At 42.5% G+C, this 19,943-nt stretch overlaps 1 non-coding gene across 1 annotated transcript; it reads left to right on the forward strand.

Moving 5' to 3' along the window:
* Nucleotides 1-17,067: 17,067 nt before the first annotated feature.
* Nucleotides 17,068-17,131, forward strand: LOC118151912 (U7 small nuclear RNA). Its single transcript, XR_004740305.1, has one exon. It is a non-coding gene; the product is annotated as a U7 small nuclear RNA (small nuclear RNA).
* The last annotated feature ends 2,812 nt before the right edge of the window (nucleotides 17,132-19,943 follow it).

A 19,943-nucleotide genomic window follows, 5' to 3' on the forward strand; every position in this document is an offset into this window, starting at 1 on the left:
TGGCCTGTTCATTCTACTTTACTAACTTTCCTTGCTTAGAACTCTGAGCAATCTATAGCAAGCTTTACCTCTTCTCTAAAATGATACAACCTCATAGAAAAAATTAAAAATTGAGAATCACAGAGCAGGTGTGATGGCTTATTCCTATAATCCTAGCATTTTGGGAGGCCGAGGCAGGAAGATCAAGACCAGTCTGGGCCACAAAGTGAGACCCCCATCTCTAAAAAAAAAAAAAGTTGAGATTTATATTTTTCACAGTTTATTCATAATCTAAAGTGTACTCCATGATTTTGATCTACACCTACTCAGCCCAGACTTGTGGGATCAGACTGAAATAGCTTCAGTGGGTACATGTGTCTTTGTGTACTAGTGAGCTTTCTTAGATTATGCAGTGGTAGCAAAAAAAAAAAAAAAACCTCATAATCCTCTAAGAACAAAGGTTTAATTGTTATTTATTTTACAGGTCAGCTGACAGCTGTGACTCTGCTCCGTGTGTCTTCATTCTGGGATCAGGCCCACCTGGGCCATGTCGATCTTGGGGAAGGAGAAAGCAAATGACAAAACCACGCAATAGCTCTTCAATATCCACGGGGAAGAGGCACGCCACGTGCCCACTTGCATTTTACGGAAGCAGGCCGTGTGGCCATGTTTGACGTCAGTGTGTGGTGAGGTAAGTTACTCCTCTAGAATCTGGAGTCCAGACGGTACTCCTATGAATCTGTGTAAGAAAACTCCATTTTAAAAGAAAGTCTTCTGCCCAAACCAAAAAGTGGAAGAACAACCGCCAAAAAAGAGTAAAATTATAAAATAAGAGACCAGTGAAAAGAGTTGACAATTTCCAGGAGACAGGAGAAGGGAAATGGTTGACTACACAGGGGCCACACAGCGACATTCGCTGGGTGATGAAATACATACCCCAACCTCCTGAATATCGAAGGCCAAGGTGAGACACATCTCAGGACAGAGGTCACAGTAAGCAATTCCTCAGGCAATACATCTTATTTCACTAAAGACCACATAGCCCATTCTGTCACACCTTTCTGGCCATCTCCCCAACTCCGTCACTCTACACACTATTCTTATTTTTTTTTTTTTTTTGGACAGAGTCTTGCTCTGTCACCAGGCTGGAGTGCAGTGGTGCAATCTCAGCTCACTGCAACCTCCACCTCCTGAGTTCAAGCGATTCTTCCGCCTCAGCTTCCCAAGTTGCTGGGACCACAGGTGCGTGCCACTATGCTCGGCTAATTTTTGTATTTTTAGTAGAGACCAGGTTTCACCATGTTGGCCAGGATGGTCTCTATCTCTTGACTTCATGATCTGCCTGCCTCGGCCTCCCAAAGTGCTGAGATTACACGCTTGCGCCACTGCACCCAGCCCCACACACTATTCTTTAGCTAACAGCAAACTTGGATAAAACTGACTCTAAAGATGGGTTGTACACATTCAGGACCTTTGCATGGGATTTAGGTGCTGATATTGAAAAAGAGACCGAGTAAAAAATGGAATCTAGGCCAAAAAAAAAAAAAAAAAAGGCAGATAAAGCTACTGGCCAGCCTGGTGGCTCCCTCCTGTAATTCCAATGCTTTGGGAGGCTGAGGAGGGCAGACTGCTTGAGCTCAGGAGTTTGAGAACAGCCTGGGCAACATGCCAAAACCCCCATCTCTACAAAGAATGCAAAGTTATTTGGGTGTGGTGGTGTGCACCTGTGGTCAGCTACTCAGGAGGAGGCTGACGGGGGAGAATCGCTGGAGCCAGAGGGTGAGGTTGCAGTGAGCAGTGTTCATGCACTCCAGCCTGGGCACCAGGGTTAAACAAACAAACAAAAAAAGAACATCTAGCAAAGGAGACACTAACCAAGAAAAAAAGACCCAAATTATTCTCTAGAGTCTGAAAAGAATTAAAAATTATGTGACTTCTTTAAAAAGAGAGATCATCCAAAATTTACAAAAAGTCGAAGGTGGTCAGAGGGCAAAAAGAAGTCCCAGATTATTCTCTAGAGTCTGAAAGGAATTAAAGATTATGTGATTTCTTTGAAAAGAGAGATCATCCAGAATTTACAAAAGTAAAGGTGGTCAGACGGCAGACAGACGTGGCAGTGTAATTTGGCAATGTGTGAGAAATAAATGGAAGAGAAAAATAACATCATTACAGATATGGAAGCCACATGAAAAGCAACAAAGAAGAGAATAAGCGAAATTTAAGACAGTCGCAGACATGGAGAAAACTTTGAAGAAATTATATGGAAAGAAAAGAAAGAGAAAGATGATGGAAAATAATTAAAAGAACATGATACTGGTAGGAAATGGGAAAAGGATTCCCAATATATTCATAATTGATGTCCTTGAGAAGAACCAACAAATGGAACAGAAGAAATAATAATACTGAAATCGGCCAGGTGCGGTGGCTCACGCCTATAATCCCAACACTTTGGGAGGCTGAGGTGGGTGGATCATGAGGTCAGGAGTTCAAGATCGGTCTGACCAACATGGTGAAACCCCATCTCTACTAAAAATACAAAAAAATTAGCCAGGCATGATGATGCGCGCCTGTAATCCCAGCTACTCGGGAAGTTGAGGCAGGAGAATCACTTGAACCCAGGAAGCAAAGATTGCAGTGAACCCAGATCCCAACTGCACTCCAGCCTGGGCAACAGAGTGAGACTCTGTCTCAATCGATCAATCAATCAATCTGAAATCAAACCATGGCCCTGCAGACGGAGAGGGCACACATGTCCCTATGTAAACATATACAGACCTATTTTAACTATGCCTTGGCCAAGTGCAGTGGCTCACACCTGTAATCTCAACACTTCTGGAGGCTGAGGCAGGAAGATCCCTTCAGGCCAGGAGTTCAAAACCAGCCTGAGAAACACAGTGAGACTCTGTCTCTACCAAAAAAAAAAAAAAAATTTCTTTTTAATTAGTCGGGCATGGTGGCACTGGGCAATAGAGCAAGACCCTGCCTCTAAATAAATAAATAATATGTCTTTTATTTTCATAAATAAAGTTTTCTATTTGAAGCAAAAGAATATATTTAGTTGAGCAGTGTATGGGAAATTAAAGTTCATTGCCTTTCAATTGCTAGTGTACTAATTAATTATTAAATCTTTCTTTTTTTCTCTCTCTCTCTCTTTCTTTTTCCTTCCTTCCTTCCTTTCCTTCTTTTCTTTCTTTCTTTTTCTTTCTCTTTCCTTCTTTCTTTCTGAGACAGAGTCTCACTCTGCCGCCAGGCTGGAGTGCAGTGGCGTAATCTCGGCTCACTGCAACCTCTGCCTCCCAGGTTCAAGTGATTCTCCTTCCTCAGCCTCCCGAGTAGCTGAGACTACAGGTGCACACCACCATGCCCAGCTAAGTTTTCTCTCTCTCTCTCTTTCTTTTTCCTTCCTTCCTTCCTTTCCTTCTTTTCTTTCTTTCTTTTTCTTTCTCTTTCCTTCTTTCTTTCTGAGACAGAGTCTCACTCTGCCGCCAGGCTGGAGTGCAGTGGCGTAATCTCGGCTGGTGCCACTGCACTCCAGTCTCGTGACAGAGTAAGACTCCATCTCAAAAAAAAAAAAAAAAAGAGGCAATGTTGGGCCCACCCCGCAAAACTCAGCTTTCATCGATAAGGGAAGAGAGAAAGAAACTCAGCATGTGCTGTTTTAATCCCCTTTATTTTTTTTAAATACATCCTTTTCTCATCCTTTATTTTTCTATTTTTCTGAGATTCTTCATATGACCATCCCATATACCTCATAATGTCGTATTTCCTGTTTATTCTTTCCTGCTTGCTTTTTCTTAAAAGAGTTTCTAGATCTAATTTTAAAATGTACTAATTTATGCATCCACATACATAGCGGAATACTGGGTCCACTATGTATTCCATCATTTTTGTTCTTTATTGTAAATATTACATATTTTCTATACTTACTCTGTGTAACATATTATGAAAGTTTCAAATAATGTTACAGTAAATACATGTACACCACAAAACTAAATTCTCCAATTAGCATCTTACAATACTTGCCTTATCACATGCCTATTAGTCTAGCCAGTCCTCTAGCTATCCCTCAGCCCATCTTTTTTTTTTTCTTTTTTTAAATTTGAGACAGAGTCTCACTCCATTGCCCAGGCTGAAGTGCAGTGGTGTGATCTTGCCTCACTGCAGCCTCAATCTCCCAGGGTCAATCAACCATCCTGCCTTCCAAGTCGCTGGGACTACAAATATAGGACACCATCCCTGTCTAATTTTTAGATTTTTTATAGAGACGGGGCCTTGCCATGTTGCCCAGACTGGTCTGGAACTCCTGGGCTCAAGAGATCCTCTCACCTCAGCCTCCCAAAGTGCTGGGATTACAGGCCAGTGCACCCGGCCCCATCTTATTTTTTAACCCATTTCAAAGTAAGTGATAGGCATCAATGTGCCTCCCCTAAATATTTCAGCATCAGCTGGGCATGGTGGCTCACGCCTGTAATCCCAGCACTTTGAGAGGCCAAGGCAAGTGGATCACAAGGTCAAAATATGGAGACCATCCTGGCCAACATGGTGAAACCTCGTCTCTACTAAAAATACAAAAATTTTAGCCGGGCATGGTGGCACCCACCTGTAGTCCCAGCTACTTGGGAGGCTAAGGTGGGAGAATCACTTGAACCTGGGAGGCGGAGGATGCAGTCAGCCGAGATCGCGCCATTGCACTCCAGCCTGGGTAACAAGAGCGAAACTCCGTCTCAAAAAAAAAAAAAATAAGTGGATTGATTTAATGATCTTGGCTATAAAGAAAAACACGAGTTTGGATGAGTTAACAGCATTTTAGTGTTTGCCCTTATCCACAGGAGTCTAAAGTTCCTTCAGAGGCTGGGTACAGTGGCTCAAAATAATAATCCCTTTGGGAGGCCGAAGCAGGCAGATCACCTGAGGTCAGGAGTTTGAGACCAGTCTGGCCAACATGGCATAACCCCATCTCTACAAAAAATACAAAAATTAGCCAGGTGTGGTGGTGGGGGCCTGTAATCCCAGCTACTCAGGAGGCTGAGACAGGAGAATCACTTGAACTTGGGAGGCTGAGGTTGCAGTGAGCCGAGATCACCTGATTGCACTCCAGCCTGGGCAACAGAGAGGGACTTCATAAAAAAAAAAAAAAAAGTTCCCGGAGAGTAAAACTGCCTGAGGACTTTATGCACACAAGTTGCTAATTGATCCTAAAAGTTTGCTCTTCTGGTGGGCAGAAAGAGCGCACCGGAAAAATACAAACGTACATGTTTACTGAATTCTACTGACCTCAGCTTCCTGAGGGGTCGTGTACCTCAGCTACCGCCAGTGAATTTAATGTGTCTTAGGCTACAAGTTTTAACTACAGTGCAAATTTGTTACAAGTATTAGAATATAATGAAAGGAAGTGCTGTCCTTAATAACTTGGACTTATACCCAATTGTTGTTTCCTGTCATGTACTAGAATATTATTTGTTCCCAATTTTGTTAGATGGTCCAAACAATCAAATCACAATAGGCCAGGTGTGGTGGCTCACGCCTGTAATCCCAGCACTTTGGCAGGCCAAGGCGGGCGGATCGCCTGAGGTCAGGAGTTCGAGACCAGCCTGACCAACATTGAGAAAACCCATCTCTACTAAAAGTATAACATTAGCCGGGCATGGTGGCGCATTCCTGTAATCCCAGCTACTTGAGAGGCTGAGGCAGGAGAATTGCTTGAACCCGGGAGGCAGAGGTTGCAGTGAGTCGAGATTGCACCATTGCATTCCAGCCTGGGCAACAAGAATGAAATTCCATCTCAAAATAATAATACTAAAATAATTAGTTGGTGTTTGCTAAGTAATGACATTTCTGCCACTTTATTTATTTTATTTTTATTTTGTTTTTTGAGATAGAGTTTTTTCTCTGTTGCCCAGGCTGGAGTGCAGTGGTGTGATCTCGGCTCAGGGCAACCTCCGCCTCCTGGGTTCAAGCAATTCTCCTGCCTCAGCCTCCCAAGTAGCTGGGATTACAGGTGCCCACTGCCATGCCCAGCTAGATTTTTTGTATTTTTAGTAGAGACAGGGTTTCACCATATTGGCCAGGGTCATCTTGAACTCTTGACCTCAGGTAATCCATCTGCCTTGGCTTCCCAAAGTGCTAGGATTACAGGCGGGAACCACTGAGCCCTGCATTATCTTATTTATTTAGAGACAGGTCTCGTTCTATTGCCTAGTCTGGAGTTCAGTGGCACGATCTTGGCTCACGGTAGCCTCAACACTCTTGGTAGCCACGATCCCAGGCTCAAGCAATCCTCCCACCTCAGCCTTCCCAGTGGCTGGGACTATAGGTGTGTGCCACCACGCCCTGCTAATTTTTGTAGAGACAGGATCTCACCATGTTGCCTAGGCTGGTCTCAAACTCCTGGGCTCAAGTGATCCTCCCGCCTCAACCTCCTAAAGTGCTGGAATTACAGGTTTGAGCCACCGTGCCTGGCTTCTGCTACTTTAGACATAAGAATAACTTCCTTTCAAGAAGTTTCTTTTAAAAAGTTCATGTGTGTGCCTGCATCTGTTCTCACTTAATTACTACACAGGAGACAATAAATACGACTACTTATTTTCTGTTCTAAGCAAACAATGAGAGGGAGGATAACTATGGCTCCTGGGCATATTTTCATTTGCTAGTAATTACCTCCACAAATTTCCAAAGCAGATTTCTTCCCAGTAAGCATATAACGAACCTCGCTCCCCTTTGTAAGAAAGGACTTGAGGGGAAGCCCGGTTCTGGTCTCTCATAGAACGTGGTAGAGTGATGGCAGCATGGGAATTCCTCTTCCTTCTGTTGCTGCCTCTTGGCATTTTCATCTTTTGAATGCTAGGGCCTGACTAGGTCAGCAGTGGAGGAGATGTAGTCTCAGGAGCCAAGTTGAAGGACCTGAGAGCTCATGGAGACCATCTCCCCCACTGTCACCCCCGACTGCTGCTCGAGCAGTACTCCAAAGAAGAAGATACCCCGTGTGCAGGAGCTCTCAGTGAGGGAGTGGTGCAAAGGAAGAGAAAAAGGTGGGGTGTGTTGGCTCATACCTCTAACCCCAGCACTGTGGGAGGCTGAGACAGGCAGATCCCTTGAGCCCAGGAATTCAAGACCAGCCTAGGCAACATAGTGAGACCCCCATCTCTAAAAATATTTTAAAATTAGCCTAGCATGGCCGAGCGTGGTGGCTCATGCCTGTAATTCCAGCACTTTGGGAGGCTGAGGCAGGCAGGTCACCTAAGGTCAGGAGTTCAAGACCAGTCTGACCAACATGGAGAAACCCCATTTCTACTAAAAAAAAAAAAAATACAAAAATTAGTTGAACGTGGTGGCATGTACCTGTAATCCCAGCTACTAAGGAGGCTGAGGCAGGAGAATTGCTTGAATCTGGGAGACAGAGCTGAGATGGTGCCACTGCACTCCAGCCTGGTGACAGAGCAAGACTCTGTCTAAAAAAAAAAAAAAAATATATATATATATATATATATTATATATATATATATATATATATATTATATATATATATGCTGGGGCATGGTGGCTCATGCCTGTAATCCCAGATACTTGGGAGGCTGAGGCAGGAGAATTGCTTGAACCCAGGAGATGGAGGTTGCAGTGAGCCGAGATAATGCCATTGCACTCCAGCAACAAAGTGGAACTTCACCTCAAAAAAAAAATTAGCCTGGCACGGTGTCACATACCTGTAGTCCCAGCTACTTGGGAGGCTGAGGTGGGAGGATTACTTGAGCCCAGGAGGTCAAGGCTGTCGTGAGCTGTGATCCTGCTCACTGAACTCCAGCCCGGGTGACAGAGCAAGACCTTGTCTCAAAAACCAAAACAAAAAAGGGAGAGAAAAGAAGGAGGAGTCAGTGGAAAACATTTGAGGGCCTCATCTTAATTGGGGCTTCTCGTTTCAAGGAAACACGCTGGCTCTGTCAACACCACTGTTGCAACAGAATTCCATGTGTTGAAGCCTGTAAGACGCAAGCAAGAGCTTGCAAGCCCCTACCTTTAAGTTTTCCCAGTCTTCCAAGGTAACCATTTTATTTTAAAACAAAGCTCTGTAGTCTGTCCCCTCGGTGTTTTTAGAAGTCTTGTAACGTGGCATCTTCTGGAACCTCGGGGCTTTACCAGGGGATGATTCACACCCAGCCAATATCCCACCTTCAATTTCTTAATGGATCTCGTTTCGTAACCCGGGGTTTAAACCATTGAAAGAGTTCAGACAGCTTGTTTACACATCAGAATCAGAGCCCCCAGGCCTCCATCTATACCCCTCTCATATCTTCAGAACCTACCTTTCTAAGGTTTATGGAACGGATCAAATAAAGTGTTCTTATTGTCACTAAGCAGGGATACACCAGGGTAACTTCCTTTATCTAAAATTAAAAGATTTCATTCATCAAAGACAACTCCTGCCCCATCTCAACCCAACCCACACTCGTTACCTTATGAACTTATATTTCTAATTTAATGTAAATAATCATGATAGTGATGGAACAGGCTAAATAAGCATAACCTACACTGCTTTATCATTATAATATAGAGAAGAATGTCTTTTAAGGGTCCACACATTAAAATGGAAACACAGTGCTTTGTTTAGTCTAATGCCCAGGGGAATTAAACAGAAAATGGCTCTTAGGCTGACAGCTTCCAGAGCGCTTTGTAAACGGCAGCTTCGCAGTCGGTGAAAGCCAGTCAACCTGGGAAGGAAGGCTTGGTTTCCTCTTTGCGCTGATTAAGAGTCTAGCGCTTCAGAGTATAGTTCCAGACGCGGAAGGAAGATCTTATCACGGCCCTCGGAAAAGCTCCATTGTTACAGCGGTCCTCGTTTCCTTCACGCCCAAAAGGAAGAAATAACATTAAAGGCTCATTTTGGTTTGTAATCTGCTTGGATCCAAGTGTTCATTCCTTACAGAGGTTTACCGAACCTGTGAGACTATTTTACAGGATTGATGACTAATTCAAGTACTCTAAAGATGAGATCCACCAGTACAATTTTAATCTCTCAATCGCCTGGCACTCTTGACGATACCTATATTCACAAGCTCTAAATTAACATAGGATCTAAACCATTTATAATTCCCTGCCAATAAAATAGGACAGCAAATTAGATCAACTATTGGTTTAAGCAGAGCTTTCTTCAATTTAGTGTATCTATACATACATTGCTGATCTAGTTCTATTGAAATAAGAGCAAAGAATACGCCTCCAAGACTTCCGCTTCCACTTTTTGGAATTTGTTAATGTTTTCTTTGTGTCCAATTATATGACTGAATCATCTAAATGCCCAAAGTCACAAAAGAACATATATTTTCTGCAGGATATAAAGTCATGTATGTAAAGTTGAGGGCGTTTATTATATGTTTTCACACCTTATTCTTCCTTATTTTTATCTGCTTGGCCTAGGAAACTCTGAAAGAGATATAGTACAATCTTCCGGAATAATTTTTTTTGTTTTTAAGTGATCTTGACATGAGTTTTTACTTTATGTATTCAGTTTTTTTGCTGCTTTGGCATGAACAAATGCATTCTAGTGGCTTATATACTTTTGATAATTAATCTTTCTCTTTGTCCCATTTAATAGGTTTGGGTATGTTTTCGTTGAAGCGCTACAGCTTCAAACCACTTGGTTAAATGACATGAGGGTTAGTTATCAGACGTGAAAAGGCAGTATTTTCTCTGAATTATTATGGACAAAGACTGGGAAAAATGAGTTGCCATGTTAAGGAAATTGATTATGAGTTAATTATTTCTTAAGTCTTTTTTTTTTTTTTTTTAATGGAGTCTTGCTCTGTTGCCCAGGCTGCAGTGCACTGGCATGATCTCGGCTCACTGCAACCTCTGCTTCCCGGGGTCAAGTGATTCTCCTGCCTCAGTTTCTCCAGTAGCTGGGATTACAGGCGTGCAGCACCATGCCTGGCTAATTTTTGTATTTTTAGTATAGACAGGGTTTTACCATGCTGGGCAGGCTAGTCTAGAACTCCTGACCTTGTGATCTGCCCGCCTCGGCCTCCCAAAGTGCTGGGATTACAGCTGTGAGCCACAGAGGCTGGGCTCCTTAAGTCTATTTTTACTCTGATTATATTTATTTAATAAGCTGAAGTAGTTTCCAAAATAAATGAATAATGTTCTGATTTCTGGTCAGTGTCGATAGGAACAGGGTAAAAGCCATCAAGCCAGAAGAGAAAACACCTATTCTTATCTCCACCTTCCCTGCCATCTGTTCCTTATCTGTCTGTCATCAAACAATTTAGTTTTGAAAATAAAGTAGGTGCGCCTGGCTACTACCTGTGGGCGATAGTGAACTTCACTAGGGTTTTCCACATCGAGTCGGCCACATTGCTTTTCAGGAGGTGAGGAGCCATCTCAGTTCTAGCTCTGGAGGAAGAAGCAATCCCTGAAATTCTCTGGCTTCCTCTGAATGGCCACTCTTCCTGATGCAGGGAACAGCAGCGCTTCAGTTTGAAAGGCTTGGAACAAACTGATCCTTTTGTAAATATCAGAAATAACAAGTTGAGGCTTTATAGACTAGAAGCTACAAGACGTTCTTTTAGTTGATAAGCCAGTAAGTCAACGCTGCTTTACTTTTTACCTGACTTTATGAGAAGTGGGTAACCTCAGCGGCACTCTCAAGCGGCAGCATTTCATCAGTAGAAGAATGTTGTCAGTACACAGCCACAGCCTCTTCCATCCTTTTTTTTTAAGAGACGAGGTTGCTCCATGTTGGTCAGGCTGGTCTGAGCTCCCGATCTCAGGTGATCCGCCCACCTCAGCCTCTCAAAGTGCTGGGATTACAAGTGTGAGCCACCACCCCCGGCCTGCCTCTTCTATCCTTTAGGCAAGAACCTATAAAAGGTTACTATTGCCAATATTCTACTGCCCTAGAAATGGCCATAAACGCATTTCTACCCATTGTACACTTAGGCAGGGGCAATCAAAACAACTCTGTCTGTAAACGGCCTTTTATCATTTTTGGTGACAGCTGGAAGGAAGTCTTTAGAAATTTCTCTAGAGGGTGAGGTAGGATGTCAAAGGAATTCTGACTTTCAGCAGGAATCTCGAATGTGCCAAGTTCACACATGGCTGAAATATGTTTAATTCTTAATCAAGTAAATGGATATAAGATGGTGAGAGGGACCGTGGAGAGTGCCCATTCTGTTTCCCCAGATTAAACTGTTTACATTCCTCCAAAAAGTATTTGGAGATTCTTTTTTTCTTTTCTTTCTTTCTCTTTTTTTTTTTTAGATAGGGTCTCACTCTGTCGCCCAGGTGCAGTGGTGTAGTGGTGCCATCTCAGCTCATTGCAACTTCAACCCTGTCTCCCAGGCTCAAGGGATCCTCCCACATCAGCCTCTTGGATAGCTGGGACTACAGGCACGCTCCTCCACCCCTGGCTAATTTTTGTATATTTAGTAGAGACAGGGTTTCACCATATTGCCCAGGATGATCTCAAACTCCTGAGCTCAAATGGTCTTCCCTCCTTGGCCTCCCAAAATGCTGGAATTACAAGTGTGAGCCTGGCCTACTTTTTATTTTTTTAACTACATAGCAAATACTAAATAGGAATTTCTAGATATAGAACACCTAAGGAAGAAAAACATACAGAAAAAAGTAATTCACACACAGTTTTATGTATCTATACCTTACATAAACCTATAGCAATGAACCTAGAACTCTTAGTGCATCCAGGCGTTCTATTTAATTACATGAAATGAATTGTTAGAGGCTAATCTTTTCCTCAAGTAAAAATAATTACGAATTCTTTGCCTCTGTAATGGCTGCTGTATTTTTTTGTTGCTTTTTTGTTTTGTTTTGTTTTTGAGATAGGGTCTCATTCTGTCTCCCAGGATGGAGTGCAGTGGCACCATCTTGGTTCACTGCAACCTCTGCCTTGCAGTTTCAAGCAATTCTCATGCCTCAGCCTCCAAGTATCTGGGACTACAGGCATGCACCACCACACCCAGTTATTTTTTCTTTTCTTTCCTTTCCTTTTTCTTTCATAGTTTAGTACAAATGGGATTTCACCTTATTGGTCAGGCTGGTCTCAAACCCCTGACCTCAGGTGATCCGCCTGCCTTGGCCTCCCAAAGTGCTGGGATTATAGGCATGAGCCACAGCACAAGGCCTGTGTTTGCTGTTCTATCAGCTTCCAAAAGTGCAAAAAGTTCAATTGTACATTCCTGCTCACAGCAGCACTATTCAGAATAGCCAAAAGGTGGAAATAACACAAGTGTTTATCAACAGATGAATGAATAAGCAAAATGTGGTACATACATAAAACAGAATGTTATTCATCCTTCAAAGGGAAGTATGCTCTGATACATGCTACAACTTGGATGAAACTTAAGGACGTTATACTAAGTAAAATCAGCCTTTTACAAAAAGGCAAATACTGCATTAATTCACTAACATGAGATACCTAGAGGAGTCCAAATCATAGAAACAGAAAGTAGAATGGTAGTTGCTAGGGCATAGGAGTAAGAGAGACTGAGGAGTAAGTATTTGACAGGTAAAAGAGTTTCAGTTTTACAAGATAGAAAAGAGTTATGGAGATGGATAGTGGTGATGGTTGTGTAACATTATGCATATATTTGATGACGTCGAACTGTACATTTAAAAATGGTTAAGTTGGGAGGGGTGAAGTGGCTTAAGCCTGTAATCGCAGCACTTTGGGAGGCCAAGACAGGTGGATCACACAGTCAAGAGATCGAGACCATCCTGTCCAACATGGTGAAACCACATCTCTACTAAAAATACAAAAATTAGCTGGGTGGGGTGGCGCAGGCCTTTTCCAAGCTACTCAGGAGGCTGAGGCAGGAGAATCACTTGAACCCAGGAGGAGGAGGTTGCAGTGAGCCAAGATTGCACCACTGTACTCCAACCTGGTGACACAGTGAGACTCCATCTCAAAAAAAAAAAAAAAAAAGGTTAAATGGGTAAACTTTATGTTTTGTGCATTTTACTACAGTGAAAAGTGTAGATAGTTGCTGATTCTGGAGAAGAAGGTAAATTTTCTCAATAGAGGTGAAGAGAGCACAATTTGTGATCAACATTGTTGAGAGAAAAACAGCTTTTGATTGACCAGACATACCTCAGAACTGAGGAAGATGGTGAAGAGTCTCCGATGTGTGTGTTTTTCATTTAAATTAACCATACCTTCTTGGGTCAAGCCAGGACCCAAAGTGTTCTGAGAAAGCAGAATTTTATGTGATATTTTGAGTCCAAACAGAAACAGGAAATTCCAGCAACCTCTGGAAAGAGAACAAGTTCCCTTGAGAAGTTCTCACTTCGTTTTCCATATTGAATGAGCTCCGAATGCTTCGAATGACATCCTGAAACACATGTGAACAATCTCAGTCTCTTCATAGCTTCAGTGTTGGGTAAAGTTCAAACAATGAGTGATTATTCTAAGACTTAGAGTATACTGCATTGCAAAGAGGCAAAGTTAGATTCTACCGTGACCACAGAAGAGATGAAAGTGGCTATTCATATTATTTATGAGATCTTGCCTACTCAAAAAATGCAACCACGGAAGTCATTCCACTATGCATAATATCTTGAAGTCCCTGATTAAAGTAAATATACTGGAAGTCACACGGGGTGGCACATGTTACCACCAGAACAGTCAATCATCTAACTAGGTTAATGACTTAACAGAATGGAAATGAAGAAAGGCGAAGAGAAAGAGAAAGAACACGTATTTAGCTCTTGCTATGTGCCTGCATTCAGCTAAGTTCTTTATGTGATTGCTTTTATTGAATCCATGTGACATTTTGAAAAAATGAAAATTACTATTTCTTAAGTTTACAGTTAACAGAATTGAGACTTAGAGATGTTAAGCAATTTGTCCATAGCTTTGAAGCTAAGAAAAATCTGGTTCTGAGGCTGGCACAGTGGTTCACACCTGTAATCCCAGCTCTTGGGGAGGCCAGGGCAGATGGGTCCCTTGAGGCCAGAAGTTCAAGACCAACCTGGCCAACATGGTAAAACTTCATTTCTACTAAAATACAAAACAAATTGCCAGGCGTGGTGGCACATGCCTGTAAGCCCAACTACTGGGGAGACTGACACACAAGAATCACTTGTGTAATGCAAGGCACAACTGTAGCCACATTTAAAAAGTATGAAGATTCCATGGCCGGGTACAGTGGCTCATACCTGTTGTCCAAGAACATTGGGAGGCTGATGCAGTAGAATTGCTTGAGTCCAGGAGCTTGAGATCAGCCTGGGCAAGATGGTAAGACCCCATTACAAAAAAAGTAAAAATTAGCTGAGCATAGTGACATGTGCCTGTAGTCTTAGCACTTTGGAAGGCTGAGGTGGGAGGATAACTTGAGCCCAGGAAGTTGAGGCTGCAGTGAGCTGTGGTCTTGCCACTTCACTAGAGCCTGGACAATAGAGCAAGACCCTGTCTCTCAATAAATAAATAAATAAATAAATAAATAAATAAATAAATGGTCAAATTAATTTTAATAAGATATTTTATTTACTTTAATATAGCCAAAATATTATCATTTCAACATGTAATTGTCATAAATTTTTTTTTAATTGAGACAGAGTCTCACTCTCTTGCTCAGGCTAAAATGCAATAGTGTGATCATAGCTCATTGCAGCCTTGAACTCCTAGGTTCAAGTGACCTTGCCTCAGCCTCCTGGGCAGCTGGGACTACAGCCACATACCACCATGTGCAGCTAAATTCTTCATTTTTTTGTAGAAATGGGGTCTCACTATGTTGCCCAGGCTGGTCTCAAACTCCTGGGTTCATGCAGTATTCCCATTTCAGCCTCCCAAAGTGCTGGAACAACAGGCGCCAGCCACCATGCTTGGCTACTTTTCATTTTTACTTTTTTTGTACTTGCCATCTTGCCCAGGCTGGTCTCAATCTCCTGCACTCAAGCAATCCTCCCACTGTAGCCTCTCAAAGGGCTGGGACTAAGCTGTGGACCATGGTGCCCAGCCAGCTTAAAAATTATCGAGACTTTTTTTTTTGAGATGGAGTCTCACTCTGTCACCAGGCTGGAGTGCAGTGGCACAATTTCGTTGCAACCTCTGCCTCCCACGATTCTCCTGCCTCCGCCTCCCAAATAGCTGGGATTACAGGTGTCCACCACGCCCAGCTAAATTTTGCATTTTTAGTAGAGATGAGGTTTCACTATGTTGACCAGGATGGTCTTGATCTCTTGACCTTGTGATCCACCCACCTTGGCCTCCCAAAGTGCTGGGATTTACATTGCTTTTTAAAATAACACTTTGAAATCTCATACGTAGTTTATATTTCTCACTCCTCTTAATTCAGAGTAACCACATTTCAGGTGCTCAGCAGTCATGTGGCAGTTGCTGCCATATTGAAAAGTGTCACTCCACAGCACTGACTCCTTGTAGATTTGTACCATTCACAAGTTTGGCCATTATAATTGTGTCTTTATCTAAATCACTTATTGAAGTATTGGCCAGACCGGGCACAGTGACTCAAGCCTGTAATCCTAGCACTTTGGGAGGCCAAGGCAGGCAGATCATTTGAGGTCAGGAGTTCAAGACCAGCCAGACCGACATGATGAAACCCCATCTCTACTACAAAACAAATTAGCCATGTCTAATACAAAACAATTAGCCAAGTGTGGTGGCGCATGCCTGTAGTCCCAGCTACTCCGGAGGCTGAGGCAAGAGAATTGCTTGCACCTTGGAGACAGAGGTTGCAGTGAGCCAAGATCATGCTACTGCACTCCAGCCTGGGCGACAGAGCGATACTCCATCTCAAAAATAAATAAATAAATAAAATATTGGCCAAGACAAGGACCTGGAAAAGTTAAGTTAGAATTATTGTCTGACTCAGCAATCCCAGTTTTCGACATATACCCAAGAGAAATGACATGAAATGAAAACATTTTAGGAAGAAGTAAAAACACACATCTTCACAAAAATTTGTACACGAACATTCATATCAGCATGATTCAGCATAACCAGAGAGTGGAAACAACCCAAAATGATGACCAGTTGAAGATGGATAAGGAAAATGTGTTATATCCGTGGAATGGAATCTTATTCAACAATAAAAAAGAATGAAGTCCTGATACATGCTACAACACGGATATATTTTGAAAACATTATACTAGGAGAAGGAAGCCAGTTACAAAAGAACCACATATTGTATGATTCCATTTATATGAAACGTCCAGAATAAGCAAATCTATAGAAAGACTAAAAAGTAGATTAGTGCGCTGGGCACAGTGGCTCATGCCTATAATCCCAGCATTTTGGGAGGACAAGGTGAGAGGATCACTTTAGCCCAGGAGTTTGAGACCAACCTAGGCAACATAGCAAGACCCCGTCTCTATTTAAAATTTTAAAAAATAAAGTAGATTAGTGGTTTTCTAGGGCTGGGAAGGTTGAGGGAATATGGAGTAGACAGTAACCGCTAATGGTTATGGGATTATTTTGGAGGATGTAAACCATCCTGCTATAGGTGATGGTTACCTACTAATACTAAAAACTACTGCCTGGTACAATTTAAGTGGGTAAATTGTATCATATATAAATTATATCTCAGCGAAGTTGTAACATAAAATATATAAACTCACCTGAACCCTCAAAAACATATTGAGCGAGGCAAAAGCTTAAACATAGTTTCTAAAGAGATATTTATCTGAGAACTGATAATTATTAGATATGATAGTTTTAAAACTACTAGTAACCCTGCCTATATCACTGAGGATCTTTTTTTTTTTTTAAGATGGAGTCTCGCACGGTTGCCCAGGCTGGACTGGAGTGCAATGGTGCGATCTCGGCTCACTGCAGCCTCTCTGCCTCCCAGGTTCAAGCGATTCTCCTGCCTCAGCCTCCCAAGTGGCTGGGACTACAGGCACCCAACACCACGCCCGGCTAATTTTTTGTATTTTTAGTAGAGACAGGGTTTCACTATGTTGGCCAGGCTGGTCTCGGACCACTCCAGATCTTATGTTCTTGGTCTTGTTTTCAAGAAGAGCATCTATCTAACAAATGCCTAGAGAGGACAAGCTTGGATCCAAACATTTTGTTAGATAAATAAGATAGGACCCTTGCCCACTTGAGTCTGTGATATAGAAAAGTAGAGTTACAGCTCTTTTAGAATTTGTCTAGCAGGCTTTCCTGTTTTTGCCGGAAAGCGCCCCACCCCCTGCAAAAAAAAAGAAAAATAGACAAACAAATATAGAAACATAGAAAAGTAGACAAACAACTACAAGCCATTGTCAGTGGTTCTACTGTGGAGAATCAATACAGAGAGAGCCTCATGGGATGCTCAAGGAGAATAAGCTTAATGTAGCATCTCTTGGACCTATCGGTGCAGTGACTGTACCAAAAGGGTTGCTTAAAATAGTACGTCCTGGCTTATTTTTTGTGACATTATACTAAGTCATGGGAACCTCATTTTCTTTTTAAGACTGTACTTTTAAGTACAAATCACATTGAATTTTGTTTCAGAATTTTGCCAAGACTCCTCTTCATGCCAATTGGTCAATGGATTTCAGATGCCATCTCTTCCCAAATGTTTGGCAGCTCCAGTCCTGAGGACTTTTCTCACTTGCCGATGATTTTTGAACGAAAAGAGTCTGGTAAACAAAGAGCAGTCCGAAAGTAACTTGACGCCTGTGTACCAGGAAGCATGTTGACACGTGTTTTTAGCAGTACAATCATTAAGGAAATAGTTCAAGTTGCCTATCAGCAGTGAAATGATTAAAAGGCACCGGTTATCCATACTGAGGACTGTCACACAACAGTGAAATGAATAGACCTTGTTACACACACCAGTCTGGCTGAATTTCAAAAACAATATTGAGCCAAAGAAACCAATCATACAGTATGATTTCAAAGAAATTTTCAAAACAGGCAAAACGAAACACGTGTACATTGTTTACTGAAACACACATGCACTAAAAAGCAAGGGCATGATTGACACACCACGCAGGACTCTGAGGGGTGTAGGAGGAGGAAGAAATATACGATCTGGGTGGAGGCCTCAGGAACCTTCTGGGGGACTGGTGATGTTCCGTTTCTTGGCATAGATGGTGGTTTAAAAGCTGTTTATGGTGTTGTTTAAGTTATACGTGTATATTTTCACATACAGCTTGTATATTTTACAATGAAATAATGGATCCACATTCTAGCTGATGAGGCAGGCTCTCCTAGGCATCTACCCTTTTATGCACATATTATTCTGGTTTATTGGTCTGTAATACATCCTGCATTGGCTGGATTCTGGAATTCAATGCTACTTAAAATATATAGATTTCTTTGTCCGTGAGGAGTTTTCAAGTTGGCAAGATATTTGAGACAGATAAAGGATTCCCGGAACCTCAGAAGGGCGGCCAGGGGGCAAACATGAGCCTCTGGCCTCATCCCTCATCTGGCTTACACCCAGACAGACCACCCCCAATGAAAGCGAGGTCAGGGAAGCATGCAGAAGACATGCAGAGAGGCCTCATACCTTCACATGTTAAACCTTTATCCTTGGACATCAAAAACTCCCGGAGATGAGGAGTGGGAGTCATACTAGTCCCCTGCGCAAACAATAATGGAAGAAGAAGCCCCAATCTGCCTACTCATCATGATTATAAATCACGCTTCCAGACACCTGCCTGGACAGCGGCCCGAGAGAAACTTCGGCGCGGGAGTTGGCCTTGCATTGAGTAGGCTGGTTTATCTGTAAGTGCAAGGGCGTGCACAGAGCTGCAAATTTGGAAGGAAAAGGTTATTGTGGCTGTTCAAGGATGGTTGCTCTGTCTCTGATGAACCAGCCAGCCAGATTCTAAATGCTGACTGTAGTCAGTTCTAAATAGAGCAGCAACCACACCCATTCATGTCTCCAAGATATTCAGATTCCACCTCAGCAATAACTTTTTTTTTTTTTTTTTGAGAAGGGGTCTTGCTCTGTTGCCAAGCTGTAGTGCAGTGGCATGATCTCAGTCACTGCAAACTCCGCCTTCCAGATTCAAATGATTCTCCTGCCTCAGCCTCCCAAGTAGCTGTGACTACAGGCACGTGCCACCACACCCGGCTAATTTTTACGTTTTTAGTAGAGACAGGGTTTCACCATGTTGGCCAGGTTGGTCTCGATCTCTTGACCTCGTGATCCACCACTTCAGCCTCCCAAAGTGCTGGGATTACAGGTGTGAGCCACCATGCCCGGCCAGCAAGAACTATTTTTACAGGGTAGAGATCCATTAACCAAAGAGCAATAGCTTTTAAACTACTCCTCAGTCACTTATTCCCCAGAAAAGACATATTAGAAAAAATAAACAGAATGAGATCTTTCAGGGACTCTAATTTTTCTTGTTAATAAAATGAGGTTGTCTTTCCTAAATCCAGGTGTGGACAGGTGTGGGTATCAGCAGTCCCGAAAACTTAGCATCCTAGATTTGCTGCCCCATGATGGATGCACAACATGGAGGTCTTGCACAAAATATCCCAAAATGAATCCATCTTATTTTCCTCACACTACTGATGCTCAAGAAAAAGACCTCAGAGTTGGCATAGGATACCCATGCGACATGTCCCATTTGCAATTATCTACTCCAGATAAATGTAGTCTATCCTTTCAACGGAACGTTCAGGAACAGAAAAGAATTAGAACTCCTAGGATTAGGGCTGGGCATGGTGGCTCACACCTGTAATCTCACCACTTTGGAAGGCTGAGGCAGAAGGATCACTTGAGGCCATGAGTTCAAGACCAGCCTAGGCAACATAGTGAGACTCCATCTCTATTTTTTTAATTAATTAAATTAAAAAAATTTTTAAAGAACTATAATGTCTACACGTGTCAACAAAAAGAGTCGAGCTCTGTAAAGTATTTGAAGGGATTTATTCTGAACCAAATATGAGTGAACACACCTGTGACACACCCCTTATGAAGTCACGAGAACATGTGCCAGGGTGGTTGGGGCGCAGCTTGGTTTTATACATTTTAGAGAGGCATGAGACATCAATC

This window comes from Callithrix jacchus, chromosome 2, assembly GCF_049354715.1.
Source record: "Callithrix jacchus isolate 240 chromosome 2, calJac240_pri, whole genome shotgun sequence".
Taxonomy (NCBI): domain Eukaryota; kingdom Metazoa; phylum Chordata; class Mammalia; order Primates; family Cebidae; genus Callithrix; species Callithrix jacchus.